The sequence below is a fragment of the Equus caballus genome, chromosome 23, assembly GCF_041296265.1.
Source record: "Equus caballus isolate H_3958 breed thoroughbred chromosome 23, TB-T2T, whole genome shotgun sequence".
Lineage (NCBI taxonomy): Eukaryota > Metazoa > Chordata > Mammalia > Perissodactyla > Equidae > Equus > Equus caballus.
Window position 1 is genome coordinate 59,580,332 of NC_091706.1, and position 22,091 is coordinate 59,602,422.

The 22,091-nt window shown below is 37.5% G+C and overlaps 1 protein-coding gene and 1 non-coding gene across 10 annotated transcripts in view; both read right to left on the reverse strand.

The window, feature by feature from the left end:
• Positions 1-22,091, reverse strand: part of LINGO2 (leucine rich repeat and Ig domain containing 2) — a 1,108,249-nt gene that overhangs the window by 792,099 nt on the left and 294,059 nt on the right. The gene's annotated exons all lie outside the window — the stretch shown is intronic.
• Positions 16,106-16,186, reverse strand: MIR876 (microRNA mir-876). The gene has a single exon (NR_033000.1). It is a non-coding gene; the product is annotated as a microRNA mir-876 (primary transcript).

The window sequence follows — 22,091 nt, forward strand, 5'->3', positions numbered from 1 at the left end:
AGTTTTCAGACTTTATAATTATAATTGTTAAATGTGTGTCATTCAACTGAAATGGACAATGTCATGCTTTTATAACACATTTAAACATTTCTGCTTTGCTTCTAAACAAAATGGTTCACTTCAAGACACTGTTTTCTCGTGGTTTTTAAAATCCTAGGTTATATCAAGAAAAAGATTACAAAGCTCCTCTTCAATCCTTATATGTTAAGACGACACCCGAGAATTAAAGGCTACAGAAAGATAGCTTATTTGTACAGAGTGAAAAGAGATGGATATACGGAAAAATATCCATGTTAATATCTAAAGTTAATTTTGATGATGGTTACACAACTCTGTGAATAGACTAAAAATCACTGCATTGTATACTTTAAATGAATGAATTATGTGGAATGTGAATTATATCTCAGTAAAGCTGTTAAAATACACATATGTGTGTTTATTCTTAATATCGTTGCCTTAAACCAACATTATTTGTATCTAGTGTAGATAGATATCATGCTGTAAACATCTCTCTCATACCAAGTGTCACTTCTTCCTGGATTTTATCTTAAAGATGACTATTGAAACTCTCATTTCCTCCCCTCTCCCCCTCCCTCCTACTCCCCATCCCCTTGCTGTCAAAAAGACTCCCTCCTTTTCAAGGCAGTCCTCCTGCCACAACTCAACTTCCTTAAGCACTGCAGCCCAACCCACCTCTTCTGCCTTGACTGAAACTATCCTTCTACTCTTTTCTAGCTGCTCCTTGAACTCCACTGTTCCTCCCATGGTGCCAACTTGGTACTGGTAACCTTCACAGGAGAGGGGGGATGAGAAAATAGGGGAAAGGAAAAGGAGTCTTTATCTCTGACTAAAACCCTACCATCACCCATCCTTCTGTTCAGATCAAGACTATACATCCCTGTGATGGTTAATTTTATGTGTCAACTCAACTGAGCTAAATGATGCCCAGGTAGCTGGTAAAACTTTATTTCTGGTTATATCTGTGAGGGCGTTTTGGGAAGAGATTAGCATTAATCAGTAGACCTAGGAAAGAAGGTTGCCCTCACCAATATGAATGGGCATCATCCAATCCAATGAGTTCCAGATCAGAACAAAAAGGCAGAGAAGGGAGAATTCACTTTCCCTGGTTGAGCTGCAATATCCATCTTCTCCTGTCCTCAAACATTGTGCTCTTGGTTCTTGGGTCTTCTGACTTGGACAGAATTACAGTACCAGCTCTCCTGGTTTTCCAGCTTGCAAATGGCAAACTGTGAGATTTCTCAGCCTCCATAATTGCGTGAGACAACCCTCGTAACAAATCTATCTATCTATCTAGCCTCCATCCTATTGGTTCTGTTTCTCTGGAGAACTCTGATTAATACAATCCTTACCTACCAAAGCAAAGATCTCTAGTCTTTTTAAAGCTAAATACTGGACTGCGTGCTGTTCTATACACTAGGAAGAGTTAAGAAAGAAGGCAGTAGGGAAAAGGAAAAGCGCTGGGGAGGAAATCCGGATCAGACTGTCACTGCTCTGTCTTCCTTCTCTGAATTCTACCTTCCTTGATGACTCCCATCTCCCAGCTCAGTAGGTGATCTCCTACTTTTGAGCTCATCTTCAAAGGCCATGGTTGTTCTGAACACAAAATAAGGAGGCAGTTCTATTTAGTATGCAAATTCCTGAAAATGAAGTCAGAAAACTCCAGGCTATTCCCAGTGCCCCTAATGTGTTGGGTGCATTTTTCCATAGGGTTTCCCAATTCCCTGGGTTTGGAGAGCAGCTCTAGGTGTCTCCATTTCAGCTGTAAACACTTTACATTGTTATTGTTTCTCTCTCCTTAGATAATGAAGCCCTTCATGGCAGAAACTGTGCCATAATCGTGTTTCCCTGTGCCTCGAACAGTGCCTAACTCATAGAAGGTGCCTCATATGTTTGCAGAATAAACTTCCAAGTGCCATACTCCTGGTTTCAAAATCCCACCTCATGTCATCCCCTGTTTTCTTTAATCACTCACTTGGCCCTTTTGCCAAGCAATTTGATACCATTTCCCTTTCAACTATTTATCACAGTGATGCCCTCACGCTCAGTCCACCACCCATGATGGAATTATTCTATACTCACACCTACCCAGATTCTGCATACTACAAATAAATAGTAAACAAAAATACCACTATAAATTTGCACGGCCCTCATCTTTTGTTTTTCTTGTTCAGTTAACACAAACTGGCTCCACTTGTCTCTACTGCAATCCTTTTAAGTAGTAGGGAAAGATCAGAAAACAGGGAAGAAGAGAAACATTACTTACCAGGAGTTTCTACAGTAATTTCCTGCAAAGCTGAAATCTAAATAGTGATTGCAGACCCAAGTCAAGTATTCTTTACATAAGATTGTTTTTGCTTGATTTTGCTCCCCATTCTGAGCATAAGGCAGAAAACATATTTAAGGGATTTGGGAGAGAAAAAAAAAACCTCAACATCCACACCAGAGTTTTACGCTTAGATTTTCCACTACCACCAGCAGGTAAACTTGGTCAAAAATATCTTGCGGCCTGTACATCTTTTAAAGCTTTTCTAGTTTAAAACACACACAGCAAAATAATTCTGCTTGATGGTTTAATAGCTTTTATTTAAAAAATGCACAAGTTTGGGCTTAATCTGAAATAAACTTTGTGTAGCAAATTAGAAACACCTAAGGCATCTCTTTCCCTCCATGCTGTAAGCGAATCAGTCCCTAGTGCAACACTGAGTCTGGCTTGTGAAAACACGAAAACCCAGCCTGCGGTTCTGCGTGTGTACCACACAAGCCTAGAATAACACCACCTGTGTTAGCTAAAATGCAATCTATTCCAAGTTATCGTTGCAATTCAAAACAGGATCTAAGTTGGATGAAGAAGCCTTTCTAATCCATAGCATTAACCAGAGACATTGGAAACTTTGATCTCGTAGCATCACATTGCCTTTCCATCTATGCCCACATAGGGCGCAGTGCATAATTAACGGAGGAAGCTGAGACTTTCACAGTGCTAGAAGTTGACTGGTTTTTCTGCAAGGATAGATAACACACACACTTGCCAAGCCCCAGTTTCTCTAGCCTCTAGGCCTTTGCATTTAACACTAGTTCCCCAGCTCTGCAATTCTCTTGCCCTCCCCATCCTGTATCTAACTCTCCCTTCCTCTTTAGTTAACTAACTCCTACATCCCACAGCTCTCAGTTTAGATCACAAATGTTCCAATCTCCCAGACCTGTTAGCATGTCTGGGTTAGGCCAGCCTTTTATATGAGCCCAGTGCACCCTGTACACCTCCGTGTATTAATATTCCTCACAGCATTTTATCATTTCCCATCTATTTTTCTGAATCCTTCACTAGGTTATAAGGGTAAGGCCTTCTCTATTTTGTCTGTACTTAATACCCACCACCCAGCACATTGCTAGGTACATGGGAAGCTTCCGCAAATGCTTACTGAATGAATGAAGGAGTACTCATAAGACCCTTCTTGCTTCTGTGGCTTCCTTTTCAAACTGCTCCTTCCTTAAAGGAAGATACTTGATTAAACAGAAATTTAATTTTTTACATTTAGTTTCTTCTTATAATTATCATGCACATTAAATGAGCTACTCTTTCAGCAGTTTCAAAATAGTAATAAACCAGGTAGAAAAATATAATATCAGTAATTTAAAATCTGTAGTCTAATGGTAATAATCAAGAAATTCTGTTCCAGCAATAATAAATGTACTACTACAAATATTCAGGTGGAAAGACAGCTGAGTGGAGAGTAAGCAATGTGAACTGCTGGTTCAGAGCAGGGGCTTGATCCCCATGATAGTTCTGCTCTTGTTCTGGGCACACACGTTGCTCATATGGTAACCCCTGCCTGATCCCCTCCTTATCTAGCCACCTGCTCTCTGCAGTTGGACTGGATCATGTAACTATTTCCGGCCAATAAATTGTGGACAAAAGTGACATGCACTGACTCCAGAACTAGAGGAGTTAATTGCTAGTCTGAGAATCTCCAGCCTTATCTGTGTCCTGCCACCTCAACCAGTGACGTTCCAAAGGATGGAATGCATTTTAAGCAGGGTCTTGAAACAAGGTCAATACAGAAAAAATTCCCTGCCAGTGTCCATGGCCAGGGGACATACAGCATGAGTTAGAAATAAATGACGCTGTAGGGCTCTTTGTTACTGTGCCATAACCCAGCCTACATGGACTAACTGAATTCCTCTCTGTGCTCTTGTTTGAATAGGGGTACCCAAGGGGTCCCTGGTTCTCGGAAGAGAGGAACTCAGATCAGATAGAAAATTCTCACCAATATGCCAGTTTGGGGCACATGCCAAAAACAGGTTTGATTATGTCCTTAAAGATAGTCACCAGGTACACTTGTCTCTGCAAGCACTTATTGAAGTCATTCTTACACGGCCATCTCTCTGGTTCTGTCTCTTCTGCCTCCTTCTTCTACTTTCAAGAACCCTCATGATTAGATTGGGCCTAACCAGATAATCTAGGATAATCTCCCTACTCTAAAGTCAGCTGATTAACAACATTAAAGCCATCTGCAACATTAATTCCTCTATGTCATGTAATCTAACAAATTCACAGATCCCAGTGATTAGGACATGGACATCTTTGGTGGGCCATTATTCTACCTACCACCTTGAGTTAAATTGCAAACTCACTGGAGGGCATTTATAGCTTCTCAGCATCATATCTGAGGTAACACAGTAGCCATTCTTCACTAAATCTTATTTGATATGGTTCATAAACACACTCTATTAGATAGGCTATTCTAATCTTCATTTACAGGATAAGAAACACATTGAAAAAAGCCCAAACCATTTTGAGTTTTTGAGGCCCCTAGAACTGAACAATTATAGTACTTTTAATTATTTAAATTGAATTAGTTAACACTTTTAAACAACAAAAACGTGTGAATGTATATATAACCATATTTGGAGATGATGTCAAAAGTTTATAAACTTGAAAAGAGACAATGGTGTCCTCCTACACTAGGAACAGCAGAAAGGCTGAATAACTTGTCCCAAATTCTGAAGGTCCCTTCCCCCAAACCTGACTTCAAATTGTTGTTAGGAAACCGATAAAGGATGGATAAATGTACCTGAATGACAGCATTCCTCAAGAGCACGAAGAGAAGTGAAGAGCATGTGCTGGAGCCATGTTATTTACGTATTTATGCTATTTATCTTTAATGGACAGGTGTTAGAAATGAATTGACAATGTCTAAATGCTAAGATTATTTGTTCCTTATAGACCACAAGCTGTAGAATCGAGGTGGTACAGATGTATACATTAATGTAAGGATGGGTCAGCCTGCAGCCTCCTTGCCAGTCAATATCCATACAGCCTTGATAATTCAGAGGAGAAAGCCCTGAGCGTGCATTTTGCCTCTAAGTATGTATTTAAAAAATACTTACTAATGAATATCAAAATGGAAATTTTGAAGTGGCATCAAAAGATATTTTTCAAAAGGCAAGAAATATCATAGTTCAGGTAAGATTAGGAGAGATTAATTAGACATATGCCTAAAAATACATTCCCACAGCTATTAAGCTTTCGTCCTGGGGAAGCTATGCTAATAACTAAATCATTGGTACTACTATGACATTATCTTTTTGAAAACAAAATTCAAGATGACCAGTTAAATATTAAGACCCAAAGACATGTGCTGATGTTGCTAATGTGAAGTTGGCTTTGCAAAATAAGATGCTTTCTCCTGCCTCCAGATGGAGTAGAAGGGATCATTTCCACATATCACTCTACTACCAGTGGGTTGCTCAACTTTTCCTGTAAGAACGATCTCATTAGGATACAGTCCTTCTCAGGCTAACAAGCAAAATTTCCATAAGCCTCCAAAACAATGGTAATGTTCTTCATTTATCTAGCACTGTCTTCTTGTGTGGTGACCAGGGCTGCAATTATTGTTTCCATCTCTCAGAGGAGGAAGCTGGGTCTAACAGACGCTAAGGACTATTGAGCAAGTAAGTGCAGATTTGGAACCATATGGCTCCAGCTTTTAGCCCTGTGTTCATTTCAGAAAACTATCTTGTCTCCAAGAGGGCAACTTGTTTACAAATGATGTTCAAATTAAATTTGCATTATTGTGGCTTCCACATCTTTGTGCACTGGATGATACAGAAGAGATTACTTTGGGACTGAGAGGTTGGCCTGCTGGCCTATAAAGACTCTTGGAAACTCTGGGTGTCTATTAGTCATGCACATTTGCACAATTGTGTCTTGTCTGTACCCATACAAACTTGAATGCATTTCACAGACTCATTACTCATCAACTCTTAAAGTGAATTAAAATTTTATTTAATGTTATGTTATCAAGAAATGAAACTAGTTGTCAAATACTAAAGATAAAGTATTCAGCAGCTATGTATTAGCATATAATGCTTTTTAGTGAGGAGGAAAACACGCTCCAGAAACTTCTGGGGTTTAAATCAAGGTCTCACAACTTCCCGCCTGTATGAACTAAGCCACAATTTCCTCTTGAAAAAGGGAAAAAGAATCTATGGTTGCCTCATGGGGTAGTTATGAGGATTAAATGAGATAATCTATATAAGTCAATTGTTTTCAACTAAGGTACATTCCTCCCATCCAAGAGACATGTGGCAATGATGAGAGTTTAGGGGCATCATAGCTTGGGAAGAGGTGCTACCGGCATCTAGAGGGTGGAGGCTGGAAATGCTGTTAAAAACCCAACAATGCCTTACAGGACAGCACACCACAATAAAGACTCACAAGGCCAAAGATGTTAATAGTGCCAAGACTGAGAAACTCTGATTTAAGCTCACGTTTCAGAGTGCTCAATATTGTTATCTATTATTAACATTATTAAGCCTCATGCTGGGTATCATGCCATGAATCAGGGACCCAAAATTGGCTAAGGTAGGCCTTTGCCCTTGAGGGCACCATTAGCTGTAACTTTTAAGCGTAAATAATTAAAATGCAATACCATTCATTCATAGGGTCATTATCTGCAAAGCAATATGGAGGGAGTGTACACTACTTCTATTTGTGGGAATTGGAGAAGGCCCCACAGAGAATATAGTATTTCCCTTGGACCTTTAAATATGATAGGAATTTGACAGAAAATGGATGGAAGGGTTTTTGGTATGAAGGTTACGCGTCTGTGGAGGGGAAAGATGTTGAGGTATTAAAAATATTACATAAATAAAAGGTATAGTATTTGCAAAGGCTAAAAAGATGATTTCAGAGTTGTCATATTCAAGATATGATGACTTCATTAGTGGGAGTAAAGAATATGATGGATTTGGGTATGATTCTGGTCCTAGAGTGGTCATGGGATGTGAAGAGAAGCTGGAAACAGATGGAATAGTTAGGAGACCAAAGTGAGAATCCAGATGTAAACCTCAACCAATATAGGGAGTAGGAGTGGGAGCAGGGGATAAAGGCACAGAGAGAGAACTCAGAGAAAGTTCAGAGGTAGAACCAGCAGAAGCTGGCTATCATTCGAATGTTGAGACAGGCCACAGTTATATTAAACACTGGGCTATGGCACCCCCTTCTTGACAGCCAACCCGTAGACATCATTAGACAAATATGAGATAATGTGAAAGAATGTGAAGCAGCAAAACTGATATTTTGAGACAAATTGTCCTTGCATTAATATTTTTGTGGGGAGGATATTTGTAGATGAGTTTTCAGGTTGAAAATAGAAAATCATAGGTGGTAAAAGAAATTTCATAATAGTTGAGATAAAATTTCCTGATCTGTGATGGAAATAGGTAGTATTCATTGTTCACAGTTTTTAAACATGTAAATAAGAATAAAGTTCTTTAACCAAAAATCCTTAACTTAGAATTTAGGTTTTTTATTTTTTTGTGTATCAAAGGACGCTTCAGGTTTTTGGCATTCAAACTTCAGTTGACAATTTTTCTAAGTAAAAACAAGAATAAATATCAATATACTCAGTCTTAGTACTTCAATACTGTCGAGTGCCAAAAAGAACTGTTGGTTGCCAAAACGCAATTTCCAACTTATGTTCATTGGCACAAAGAATGAATAGAGCCACATACTTGAGCCAGTAACAGAAAACTGCTTCAGAGACTTAAAAAAAAAAACTTCAATTATTGAACTGAAAAAAAAAAATTAATTATTTCTAAATGAATACAGAGCCAAAATTAGTGTATATTAGTCAATTCTTTGTTTGAAAGTATTACTACCAATGGAGTTGTGAATGATACTAAAACACAAATCCACCCATGCTCCTGACCAGGTCCTAGAACTGCCTGCATGGTCGTGAATTTCCTTCAAAGATTGGTAAACAGTGGCTCTTTAGTGGGTGCTCTTCCTTATCTTTGCATAATTTCCAAGGTGATTTAAGAAGTTGACTATTGCCCTGATGCAGTCTATTTGAAATCCTTCAAGGAAGTGAACAGGAAGCAGAAAATTGCAAACTGCAGCAATGCAAAGGCAAATGGATTTTTGAAAACAGCTATCCTGAATACAGTGTTGGAACCTGCTGTAATGAAAAGAAGTGGAGGCAGAGTAATGCATCCTTAACCAGGAGCCATCTGCTTAAGTATATTTTGCTGTTATCATCAATCTACCTGGGTCTTAGTCTTTATAAAAGGTAGATATCCCACATTTATTCTTAAACTGCATGAATGTTTAATGATCAGGTAGGTTATATAAAGTACACAAATTAATTGTCTGACTGCTATTCATTTTCATGCATTTTGGCTTTTTAAATCTTTCCTTTCACTGATGCAAATTTAATGATTTATATATATGCCACAGGCAATGTAACAAGATAGGTGCCCCAGATACACTCGTACAAACAATTCCTTTAACTTTTCATCCTGTCATGAGAGGAGAACATTCAAAGGTTCATCTTACCCTCGGTGCCTGGAGCCGTGTCAGGCTCCATCCTGTCCCAGATGCCATTTATTGGATTTCCAGGTCTCTGACTGGTTAAAGCAATGCTAGTTTGCTCTCAGACTTTAGGGATCAAGCTTTTTGGTTCCTTCCTCTCATCTCTGACTATTTTCGCCCAGGCAATACTCTGGTTATCTAGCTGGACAGCCCAGGAGGACCCTAGGCAGGAGCAGAGTAAAACCATTCCCTTTTGGACTTTGATCAGGATGAAAATAACATAACTGGGAGACAGCAATTCATACAACGGTTAATTGGAAATAGACCAAGAGTTCTGAAGCAGTCTGGCAATGTTCCTGCTACACTTTGGGGGTGGGAACAAGCCAAATTACAAAAATTTCAGTGAACAGGAGGCATCATAGTAATAGTATTACTAATAGTCCTGTGCTCTGGGGGGAACAGAATTTTGTTATGATAAGACAAGTGGTTCATTTCCATAGATATTTTGTCTTTGCTTGCACTCTAATATTTTTTTGTCCCTGATCTATCCGTAACATATAGTGAGCATCCTCCATGTGGCCGGAACTATATTCCTCGCTGAAAATAAAATAGCAGTATAATTAAATAATGGTCCCTTCTATCATGAAGCTTACGGTCTAGTAGGGGAGGCTGATATTAATCCACAACTTCATAAACAAATATGTTACCAACTACGACATGGCCATGTGTGCTGCGAGGCGAGACATCAGAGAGGGCTTACCTAGACTGCCCCCAAGGAAGTGATATTTGAACTGATAACTGAAGGACGGAGCAGGAATTAACTAGGGAAACAGGTGAGAACAGAGAACTCTGGATAGATAGATTAACTCCTGCAAATGTCCTGAGACTGAGACAAGAGGAAGCACAAAGAACTGAAATTAAATCACTGTGACTAGAGCCCAGGGAGAGGCTGGAGGCAGGCAGTGCTCAATTTTAGGTCACATAAAAGATTTTGATCATTAACTTGGGAACATATGGGAAATGACCAAAGCATTTTAAGGAAGGGAATAAATAATCAGACTGACACTTTAAAATAAAATAGATGAAGACAGAGCACTTAGGAGGTTATTGCAATAATCCAGGAGGAGATGATGTTAGCCTGGATAAGCTGATGATGGCAGAAATATAGAGAAGATGAAGATGGACTTAAGAAATTTAGAGGAGATTATTTGATAATAGGCTTGGTGACGGGAAGTGAGGGAGAGTGGATCAAGGACGATATCTGAATTTCAGGCTTGTACCTCTGTAGGGATATTAGCTCTTGCCAGAGAGGAAAGGATGATCTCCCTTTTGGTTTGTTTATTTGGATGGGGTCAGAATTCAGGGGAGTGGAGTGTGAGTTCTAGACTCAATGAGTTAATTTTAAGATACTTTTGAGTAATCTAAGTAGCTGTCTGGGACTTGATTTGCTATTTGGATTTGGAAAAGAGAAGTCTGAGCCCAAGATTAAACTCTGCGAATTGTTGTCATAGAGATGGGAATTGAAACATTTGGCATGGATAGAATTTCCTGGAGAAAACATAGAAAAAAACAAAGGGGCCTAGAACTCAGTCTCGAGAAATTCCAGCCTTAAAAAGCCAGGTTACACAACCAAATAATCAGGACCAGTAATTTCTGGGCTCTTATTACGTGCTGGTTATAACTAACCCCTTGCTGTATATTAGCCTACTTAAGGTTCATTAACCTTATGAGAAAAATGCGATTTTTGTATTTTACAGGAAACGGACCACAGGCAGGGTATGTGACTGGCCAAATCTCACACAGCTATTAAGTGGTGGAAATAGGCCTCAAGTCCAGGCAGTCTGATTCGAGAACTCACTCTTTTAAATGCTACAGTCTGCCAGCTTCTTTAGGAAAACTGGCAAAAGAGCCCGAGGTAGGCATATGAGAATTTAAACTCACATTTCTATTTCACCTTTGGCTCTGTGCTGTCCAATGCCATAGCTCCCAGTGACATGTGACTTTCGAGCACTTGAAATCTGGCTAGTCCAAACTGAGATGTGCTGTAAATGCAAACTATGTATCAAATTCTGACAATTTAATAACAAAAAAAAAGAACGTAAAATATACAATTAGTATTTTTTACATTTATTACTTATTGAAATAATAGCATTTTGGATATACTGAGTTAAATGAAACATATTATTAAAACTAATTTCATCTGCTTCTCTTTACTCTTTTTAATGTTTCAAATTAATTTAATTTTAAATTAGAAAATGTAAACTTCCCTATGCGGCTCCCATTAAATTTCTATTGGACAGCACTGTTCTAGATATTTTTCCCATTTGCTCTCTGGATTCTTAGTTATGACATGCACTATCAAACAGTTAATAAGCTCTCTTTGACACACATTGAGACCCGAGCTCCAAGCTCATCCCCCAGGTCCTCAGGCCCTACCCTCTGTGGTGTTTCCATGGTAACCTTGCTTGGGAAGAGAAAGATGCTTTTTAATCTGAGTCCTAAAAATTTCCCTCCTCCAGCTTTATGTCACTTCATACTGATTTTATGGTTATCTCTTCTGTTCATCTCTAAGAGTTTGCACGATTTTTGACCTCATGGAAGTTTAGTTCAGCGGTTTTCAGGCAGATGAATATTTAAGAATCACTTGGGAAGTTTTCTCAAATTATACAAGGCCATCACCCTGGAAGTTTATATGTGTTCTCCACCTCCAATGAGGGATTACTGATCTAATCTCTCTCTTGTCTGATGCATGAACTTGCTACACTATAAACACTACATTCACGTTTGTTTCCTGTCCTCTTCTGTCTACTCAGTCAGCTCCTCAGCTCTCTAATATCATTCCTGCTGTGTTTACCTACTAGTCACCAAGGGGCTCCAATTGAGTCCTATGACACAGACTCTGAAATGCTGATTTTGGTTCATCTGGCCATGGAAGGCTGACAATGGATCTGATCAGGATAATGGTTACTGCAGGTTCATCCATCCAGTTCACATGAAAATATCCATCTGCCTATCTAGGAGCCCTCTGGTAGACACAGGTATCTGCTTAGAGAAGACTTTTCCCAGATCAGTATATAAATATTTGCAACACAGTCAAGGTAAAAACAAGAAGTGAGTTTCCTCACAGCCAATAATGCATTAGCAAAAGTAATCTGATGGAATGGTTACAATTTAGGGACTAGGGAGAATAGAGGTAAGTATTTACCGAATGCAGTTTTATGGTTTTCTTTTCTTTTACTCTGAAATTTCCCCTCACATGCTGTAAAGCCTCATGGATGTGACTAATGAGTATGTTGCAGGTAGGTAGACTGTTAGAAGATAGAAAGAACAGAAATTTAGAAGTCAGAGCACTTCTATTTCTTCTTCTGTAAAATGGGGCAATAACACTCAATTTAGAGGTTAAATAAGATGATAAAAGTAAACTACTTGGAGAATAAATTAAGATCTTTATAGGGGGCTGGCCCCATGGCCAAGTAGTTAAATTCGCAAGCTCCGCTTCGGTGGCCCAGGGTTTAGTTCGGATCCTGGGTGCAGACATGGTACCGCTCATCGGGCCATGCTGAGGCAGTGTCCCACATAGCACAACCAGTGGGACTTACAACTAGAATATACAACTATGTATTGGGTGGGGGGAAAGAAGAAAGCAAAAAGAAATAAAGAAAAGAAGTTTGGCAACAGATGTTAGCTCAGGTGCCAATCTTTGAAAAAAATAAAAAGACCTCTATAAATATTATTTGCTTTTCTCAAGCAGAGCTATTTTCAAGAGTTTAAGACTGTTTACTTTACCCAATTCTTCTTTTTGCTTATGGTTCACCACACTATTTTCTAAAGGAGGATTGCAGAGATTTAATTTACTCCTCTAATTATTATTTGGGGACCAGGCTGTAAAGGTACAGTCTCTCAAGGAGACAAAATTAGGACACTGATTACAGTGGCGCTCAGTTACACCACTTAAGTGTACCCACATGAAAATAAAGGGTTGATATTCTGCTAACTACTAATGAGTACACAGCCAATAGCTTCAGAATCTGAGTAGTTCAAGTGAAGTACTTTCCAAAGTAAGCATTCGAATGAACTGGAACTTTTTTAAACTCATAGATTCCTAATAGACTAAACCTTTTCCTTTATCCTGAGAATTTCACTCACATTTGATATGAGACATTCATTTATGCTATGGTGATTCCCTAATTTTTTCTCCACTTCTTTAATTTTTAGGTAAAATGATAGCTTACTTCCGTTGGAATTTTGCCATGAGGTTGACAGTTGCATTGGGGGGGCCTCACTATTTAGATGAAAGCTAGGATCAGAGACTGAGCTAGCAATGAGAAAAAATTTTTTACCATGACTCAAATCCATTTTTAAAAGATTATAATATTCAGATTTCATTAATTCATTCAGCAAATATTTATTTGGTACCTACAGTACATTATGAACCATAAGTTCACAGAAGAATACATAAAATGAGAATTCTATAAAAAGGAAAGAAAAAGACATAAAAGTCAAATTTGTAAAAACTCATGCATTTACTGTATTTATTCAAAAATATTTAAATCCCATCAATATAAAACTAAACTTTTAATAAGACACGCCTAGCTTGCAATTACGTCTGTTATTCCTCCAGATGAAGAATGTTTTTACGAGAAATTTGACCCAAAGGAAAGTCTGTAACTAACCTAACTTCCAATAAATTCAACAAAATACAACATATTAAAGTTCATATACCCAGAATTAGAACTAAGAAAATGTTAGAAAGAACACCAATTTGTTATTTTAAAATGAAAAATTTAATTCATTGAAAAAAATTCTCTGTGATGATTCATTTTATGTGTCAACTTGGCTGCACCCAGTGATCTGATACTTGGCCAGACATTTTTCTGGATGTTTCTGTGAAGGATTTTTTGGATGAGAAACATTTAAAGCAGTGGACTTTGAATAAAGTAAATTAGCCTCTATAACATCAGTGCCACGCCTCCACAATCATGTGAGCTAATCCCTTGAGATAAAGCTCTCTTTCTATTTATGCACATATCTCATTGGCTCTGTTTCTCAGAAGATCCCTGACTAACACACTCCCTTTTTAGTACTTATTCTCATATATGTCTCACAAAAGCTAGGAGGGCTTACTGCTGCCTTTATCCCTGGCAGGATAGAGTAAATCCTCTCTGGACATGTGTTTCACCCAAATTGCACTAAAAATTAATTGTTTTGTAAACCTGTGTGTATTTATCTTAGAAATGAAAACACTGAGCATGGCTAAGATTAGCTAAATATAGACAATTTGGGATTAAAATTATGGTACGAGGGTTTAGGTGCAAGATTATGAGATATGCTAACGAACCCCATCTTATTGCTGCTAAACTGAAATTCCTCTCAAGAAAACAAATGTTCTGACTTCTTTCTAAAGTTATGGACCAGCAGTTATGAATTTTCTCTTTAAAAATAGCAGCTTTACCTCAAATAAAATTTTACAAGCAGTTCCCTTATATAAAACAGAAAAATCAGAGAGCTCTGGGACAACTGAATCTTAGAAAGTCATCTTCTCAGTCTCTTTCCAAACACATTCCCACCCTCCAGCGACAGAGCAACCAGGTAAAGCACAGGGAACCTTAGAACTCCGAGGTACTGGCTTATCAACATAGAGCCTAAGAGAAACAAGGACACATATTTTTCAGAGAAGTTATTATAATTATGAATATTGATAAATTAAAGGCTAGATAATTAGAATAATATATTTGTATCATATTTTAAAATTAGAGCAGCAAAGCCTTTCTTATGTAAAGCAGCTCTAATCATACTTGTACAAGGTACATTTTAATGTCAAAAGCACACTCATCAGGGGCCAGCGCAGTGGCACAGTGGTTAAGCTCACATGTTCCACTTCAGTGGCCCGGGGTTTGCCAGTTCAGATCCCAGGCATGGACCTGCACATTGCTCATCAAGCTTGCTGTGGTGATGTCCCACATAAAACATAGAGGGAGATTGGCACAGATGTTAGCTCAGGACCCATCTTCCTTAGCCAAAAAAAACAAACAAACAAGCACACATCATTTTTCTCATATATATGTTTAAAATAATATATTGATTTTCTGTTGTATCTAACAGAAAAAGGGCTTTATGATTTAATGTGATAATTTATTTCAGGTCACCCAATCTTATAGAGTATGTGCACAACCCAATTCTAAGGAATTGAATGCAACAAGACAAAAGTGAAGTCATAATGAATACAACAGATTTATTCAATGATGATTCAGAAGTAATTTCGGAAGCCTGTACTATTGTTATTTTGGTGTGCAGAAGTGTCATGTAATAGATAAAAGAAAAAGTATTCATAGCTTCGAAAGTCTTGTGGTCATACCATTGAACATAGATAAGACCTAAGTTCTAGCCCTGTAAACAAAAAGGATGTGGTAAAACCAACATAACTATTTGGAGCCTGAATCAGTTATTAAAACAGTTAATTATCAAATGTTTGATTTATGGTTCAGGAACCACTCAGAGTAAGTAATTCTAATCACTAAAATCATCACAAAGTTTTTTATTTTAGCAATAAACAATGGCTAGTCAATACATCATCTATGCTAGTCAGTCTTTTCTATCATAAAATGGGACCACAGAAAACTAGTTCCGCAAGAGAGTAAGTAGAAACGAATATCCAAAACATACCTAATTTGAACATATACCATCATAATGTACAATTTGGCACATTAAGGCTATTTCCTTGCCCATACCAATGATGTATTTCTGTTTTGAATAAAACGAAATCTGGTACTTACAGAAGTACTGCATAGTAATGATGTTTACCAGCCCCTGATCATTTAGAAAACTGATTAATACATTCTTTGAGTACGGACTTTATGTACAGCAATTCTAAAGGAATATATGTATAATTAAATTAAAATTGAAATCTTTAAATTTCAAATTGGTATGTTTGTGATTTGGAGTAAGAACCCTCATTTAATGGATCTGTTTCTGATGTATCATGTTTCTTAACCAGGAAGTATTACAAATTATTTTTCAGAAAAAGAACAGGAGAGATAGAGACAGCAACTATGTAAAACATGTATATTTAAGTAAAGAAACCATAATTTCTGGTATATTTGACACAGCTTTAATAATAAGTAACTCTAAATACCAAATAGAAGGTTTCTAGAGTATATTTACCAGGGATCTCTTGACCTTGTATGTCTTGCAACACAAAGTGACTTGTTCTCAATGGTTCAGTAAAGGGATCCTAGGCTTCGAGGTGTAGATCAACTGCAGAAGCACCTGTGAAGCACTATGAATTACTTTGTAAACCACCACCACATTAGCTCAGATATGGTGATTCACAAAGAAATCCACAGCACTTCACAGTTTGGGTAAAGCTTGGTACCTATGAACCAACAAAAACAGTACCCTTATACCACCAAAAGTTGAGGAACCATTTCCAGCCACTTTTATACCCTTTTATATGACATTGAAATAGAATTATAGCAGATGAGCTATATAGAGCAATTTTCACAATTAGTTGAAGAATATGCCTGGTTTTGTGCCACTCTCTTTCTAATTGGAAAAATACAAGAAATACTGAACTTTTAACTAAACAAAGCAAAAATAAAATGCAAGCCTTCTGTATTACATATGAACTAATTTTCATTTAAAAGAATTTCTAAAGCAACAACTACATGACATTTTGAAGGATGATATAACAGGGTTGTACTCATAGAAATAAAAGGCATGGTTATTAATATACTTGTCAGAAGTGGGGAGTAAAATAAATAATAAATGTACATGTGATCCTCACATATATCACAATATGTAAATCTTGGTGCTGGGATAATTTGCTCTAAAATATCTTTAGTTACTTAGCCTCACGTTTTATAATCAAATAATCTTATATTTCATGAAAATCATTAAATAAATGAATTTAAGCTGAGTGGTTTTCTATTATATTTGATCAAATGTACATCTTTCCATGTGACTTGCTGAAATCTGAAGATGTTTATAAAATCAAATGCTATGTTATACATATTCAATTTAACTCTGAAAGAAAACCACACCAACAAAAAAATGGAAAAAATGTTCAGTAAAGTTAATATCGTTAGTAAAATCACTAAAATTGACCCCTCTTTATCTATATTTGTCCCAATGATAACATTTATCTAAAGAGCAAGAAGAGAACTAAAGGTTTCATTTATACTTAATGAAAAGAAAAGGATCTATAAACCTTACTAGCCTAGGAAGCATAATACCAGCCAAGTAATCCATGGCTGTGAAAATTTTGACATTTTTCAAGGTACACCATCAAATGTCAACATTAATGAAAAGTTTACATTACGAGAAACTCATGAACACACCGTCCCAGGCAGCTCATCGCTGCCACTCTAGGCCATTGCGCAGCATCCCTCTACTCATCTCCACCAACCACACACACTACAACTAGGCCAAACTTGCTGAGTAGTTGAACAATAAAAAGTATTTAAATGTAAAAAAACTATAAAAATAATTATGTATTCAAAGATATGTTTTAAATGCCTAGTATGTGCCAGATATGGTTCTAGTTAGACGATGATGAGGCTATGAAAGCAAACTCTATATAGTCCCAGCCTTCGAGGAACACAGAGGACGAAAACAAGCAATTAAAAGAAAGGGTGATATGTGCCATGAGGAAGTTCCACATAAGGCCGATGGAGACCACGTGGATTGGCCACGTAATCCAGGAAAGAGAGGCTTATAGACAGCTTTCTGGGGAAGTAGCATACAAAAGAGAACTGGAGGAACAGCAGAAGTCACCAATGAGGAGGGTGGGGTAAAATGAGGTGTTTTGGGAAAAGAGAAAACTTCTCCCAAGGCCTGTCGAGAGACAGAATGTGATTTTTAAAAAATTATATACAACAGCAGAAAAAGAAAGTCTACATTATATTCATAAAGTGATGACAAGTGAGCATCACCAAAGAGGGAGCAGCAGGGACAGCCAGATTGGAAGCAAGAGAATTGCAGCGTAAAGAGATAGCCTCAATGAAATATGCGCAGGATAAAGGAGCAGGTGGAGAAGAGCTCTCCAGATGGTAATGAAGAGTGTCAAACTCAGTCCCAAACCGGTCCATGCATACCTCTTAAAGAATTAGGCCAGTCTTCTCTTTCAGGTTCAGGCATTGTAGTTGGGTTGAGAAGCTGCATTCAGAAATTGACACAGACTTGCAAACAGATCCCCCAATCTTAGGAAGAGATCTAAGTGACTCTGAAGAACCACCCTATTCCAAATGTGGAGTTAAGGTGATCAATGTTGGAGAAACAATTCAGGGTGGATTTTCCAACATGTCATCCCTCTTGTTGTCTTTCTTTCTCTAAAAAAGACGAGCATTCTCTCCATACCTGGTAGGACGCTAGCTGGGCACTTTGCTCTGCTATACTCCTGAATTTCAGTGCGAGAAAACTTCAAGCATGCCCCCATTTAGACTGCATTCAGCTACTTAAAAAAAAATCCTCCCACATTTTCTGTCAAATACGCTTTCAATTTTATATAAGACGATAACCGATATGCTCTGAGAATGAAATGTTCTGGCTGAACTAACTTTCTGGTGCACTGATTAATTAGAAAACACCACTTTTTTTCAATTCTTGCACTATTTGACTTCAAAACTAGGTGAACTTCATAGTTTCCTGATGAAAGATCATACTGCAGTTCTTTACTGCCCTTTTCTAAGGTTATTCAGAACCCTTGTGACATTTTCTATTTGCAATCAACATTTTCTTTAGTACTCACAATGCATCAGTTATTCACCCAATACTCAAGATTGGAGACAATAAGTTTCCTAATCCAAGAAATTTAGAGTACCATGGAGGATACAGAGCTACCTTGCATCGCAGTTAAGAATGTATCCTAAAGTATTTGAAAAACATTATGACAGGAACATGTCCCAGGTCCTAAGTTTGCAGAGAGGAGTGAAGCAAACACTCAAGTGATCCAGGCAAGAGGAGAGGGTGGTGTGGACTTGGCTTATAGGTTACACCAGGTGGCATGTGGTATGCAATTATGAAGTATGAAGTAGAAAGACATCTTTGCGTTCTGACACTAGAATAAACCCTGACAGTTGTTTGTGGAACAAGTCACTAATATTAGTGTGAATCCATATGATTAACTTCATTCTCTTACGATTCTAACACCCGGGGGGAAATTCCAGCCAAGTGATAATTCTTTTTAATTGGGCTCCAACTAGCCGACAGGTTTATCAGAGGACAGATGCCATCCAGGCGTCTTAAAGTGAGTACTTGAGTTCCAATTCAACAGTCTAAACAGAACGTTGGTCTGTACTATAATGTATTTGCTAGATTCATCCTTACTTTTAGAATATTGTCTCACATTTTTCAACCCACACAAGCAAGAAAACTGGAATAAAAGAAACATGAGGAAAGGTAAGCTAATATCACAATACTGGCCATAATATCAACTCTATCTAAAATAACTACTGCTGCCGAGGGAAAGCGACACAGCTGCAGAGCTGGCAGAGGATCTGAAGTTAAGGACGACATCACACCACCGATGGGACGGTCCCCGCCGGTAAACTGAGTGGGAAGCAGAGCTCCAGAGGAAGTCTGTATCCTTCCCTGGTGATGAAAGCTAGAAAGAATGGAAATAATACAGCAAGGAAAATAATGCAAAACAAAAATAGAACAGGAAATGAAAAATGCATGCACAGTAAATACAATCCTCCCACTGGTTGAGTTTTCCTCCTTTCTCTCAAAAACTTTCTTATGCCCCTAAGTTATGAAAATAGTGCAAATCGGGGGGAAAAATAGGCTGACTAAAAAATAATAAAGTGTTCACAGGAAAGTTGCTAAGGAACAATATTTCACAAGGATGATGGCAATGAAAGAATACATATTTTAGTGGCATCTTAAGACAAAGTTATAATTTTTTAATTTATATAATCAAGTAATGTAATTGCTAACAATAGCTGAGCTAAATATTTGGCATAATCTACGTCTTTCAATTAAAACAAACAAACAAAAACCTGTCCCTACTTTGTCCGTACGACAATGGAAGAGTTTGAAATTAACTGCAGAGACTCATAAAATGATTGGGATTATCATTATTTTTGAGAAAGAAAGAAAAGAAGACTTTCATTTAACAAGCCCCTACAGAGCACTTATATTAATTCATTTATTTCTGACAACAACAGAGAAGACAGAAGCGCCATCTTAAAGATGTGGAAACTGAGGCTTAGAAAGACAGTAATTTGTCCAAGGTCAAAAAAGTGTTTAAATGGCAAAGCCAGATCTGTCTAAAATCTTATATTTTGTCCTTGCCACAGAACTCCACAGTATGCAATACTACCTGTAGAATTTTGGAAATCTATTGAGAAAAGAAAATTAGATGAAAACATGAAGTTTGAATTGTAAGTCATACTAATACTATGTAGAATCAAATAAAGAAATACATGCATGAAACTTAGAATGAAACAATTCCTTGAAGCAGAAATAATAAGAAAAGTTAATTTATAATGTTCAAATTAAAAATGTTGCAAGGAGACTATCTAGTTTACTTAAGACAAAACTTTCAGGATTGCGTATAACATATCCATAGGAATACATACATACATAGATACACACATAGATAAAATAGATACATACATAGGAATAGATAATATCCCAATTACCAAGCATTCCTTCTTTCTCATTAAAGATGACTCCTAGAAGCTTGGTGGAACTTTTTAAAACGAGTTTGTGTTATTAAATTTGCTTATACTTAATAAAGTCTCGACTTTAAAAGCATACTATGACTTATATGCCTTGAGTCGAGTATGAACTTTTTGTGAATAAGCCCACATTAATGAATTTTCTGTTATAATCCAGGAAACATTTTTCAGCATTTGATGTGTTTAGCTCATGGCAAAGATCATCAGTCTAAGGAATAATATCTACAGATCCAGTTTGTGAAGTGGGTGTCTACATTTACTCATGGGCTCCTTAGAATAATATGTGTGTGTGTGTGTGTGTGTGTGTGTGCATGCGTGTGTGTCCTTCCTCTTTTTTTCCCCTCTATTTCAAGACTGATGCTCTCAGAAAGTGGTATCATGGGAAATTTTCTGTCAGCTTGGGGATAAGTTGTTCCACTTCAAATTTTCCCCCCTACTCAACTATCCACTTTTGGAAAGTGGATTCAATTGTCCATTTATTTGAAGAGCAAAAATAAGTGCCTCTTTGGGAAGAGTATGAGAGGACAGAAAAATAAATAAGCACTTAAGAACACATGAAAAGTTTCAGCGCCTATTATTCCCTCATTAATGAACATCTCATGTTTGGAAGAGAAGTTCAGCTGAGTAACTGCAAACATAATTTGATTACTGTGGGTTGACTTTGTTCCAGACCTCAAAGATTATATTTTGCAATTGCAAATTAAGTTTGGCACTCTTATTTTGCAGGTGAAGATAAAAAGAAGTAGAATATATTATCTATGCCCCAAGCTCACAATCTTTACAATGTTTGGGTGACTATATTACATAATGAAATTTTAAAATTATTTTTGATGAAATGTGGCCCTAGCTGATTTGATGATATAGCAGGCCATGCCTATGTTGAACTCAGGTAGGAATATGAAATACATATAAAAGACACACTTTTTAAATACATGTTTATAACTATCAAGGATCAGGCATAGTTAGAACAGTAAATTCAAATTTGGTTTAGATTTGACAAACATCCAAACACCTAATTATTCATTCATCAAAGATATTTTGAGCCTCTTCTATGTAGGAGAACGGATGCTAGAAACTGAAGAATCAAATAGGAAATACTTAATGCCCCAGCATTCAAAGAGCTCAGAGTCACTGGGCAGACTGACAAAATCTGCAAACATTTCTACTATGGAGATAACCGTAGTGATGGGTGAGCACAAGATCCTACTGGAGAAGAGGCACCTAATCAGACTGGACACATAGCAAGGGCTTTTCAGAAGAGATGAAGCTTGAGTTCTGTCATATTGGGTGAAAAAGCAGTTGATCAGGTAACTGAAGGAGGAGTTGGGGTGGTAGGAAGAAGAGTGTTTCAGCTTAAGGAAATAGCATTTGCAAAATTCAGGAAGCAAAGTGTCCATGGGGCATTTACGAAACTACACGTTAATTCTGTATGACACGGAAAAAGCAAGCAGCAAGAAAGAAGGATTAAAATTAGGTAAAAGTCCAGTGGTTTGAACTGGATGCTAGGCAGAGCTTGATAAATGTGACTCAAGACCTGGCCAGCCCTGTCCTCAAAGAGCCTACAGAATGGTGGCTGG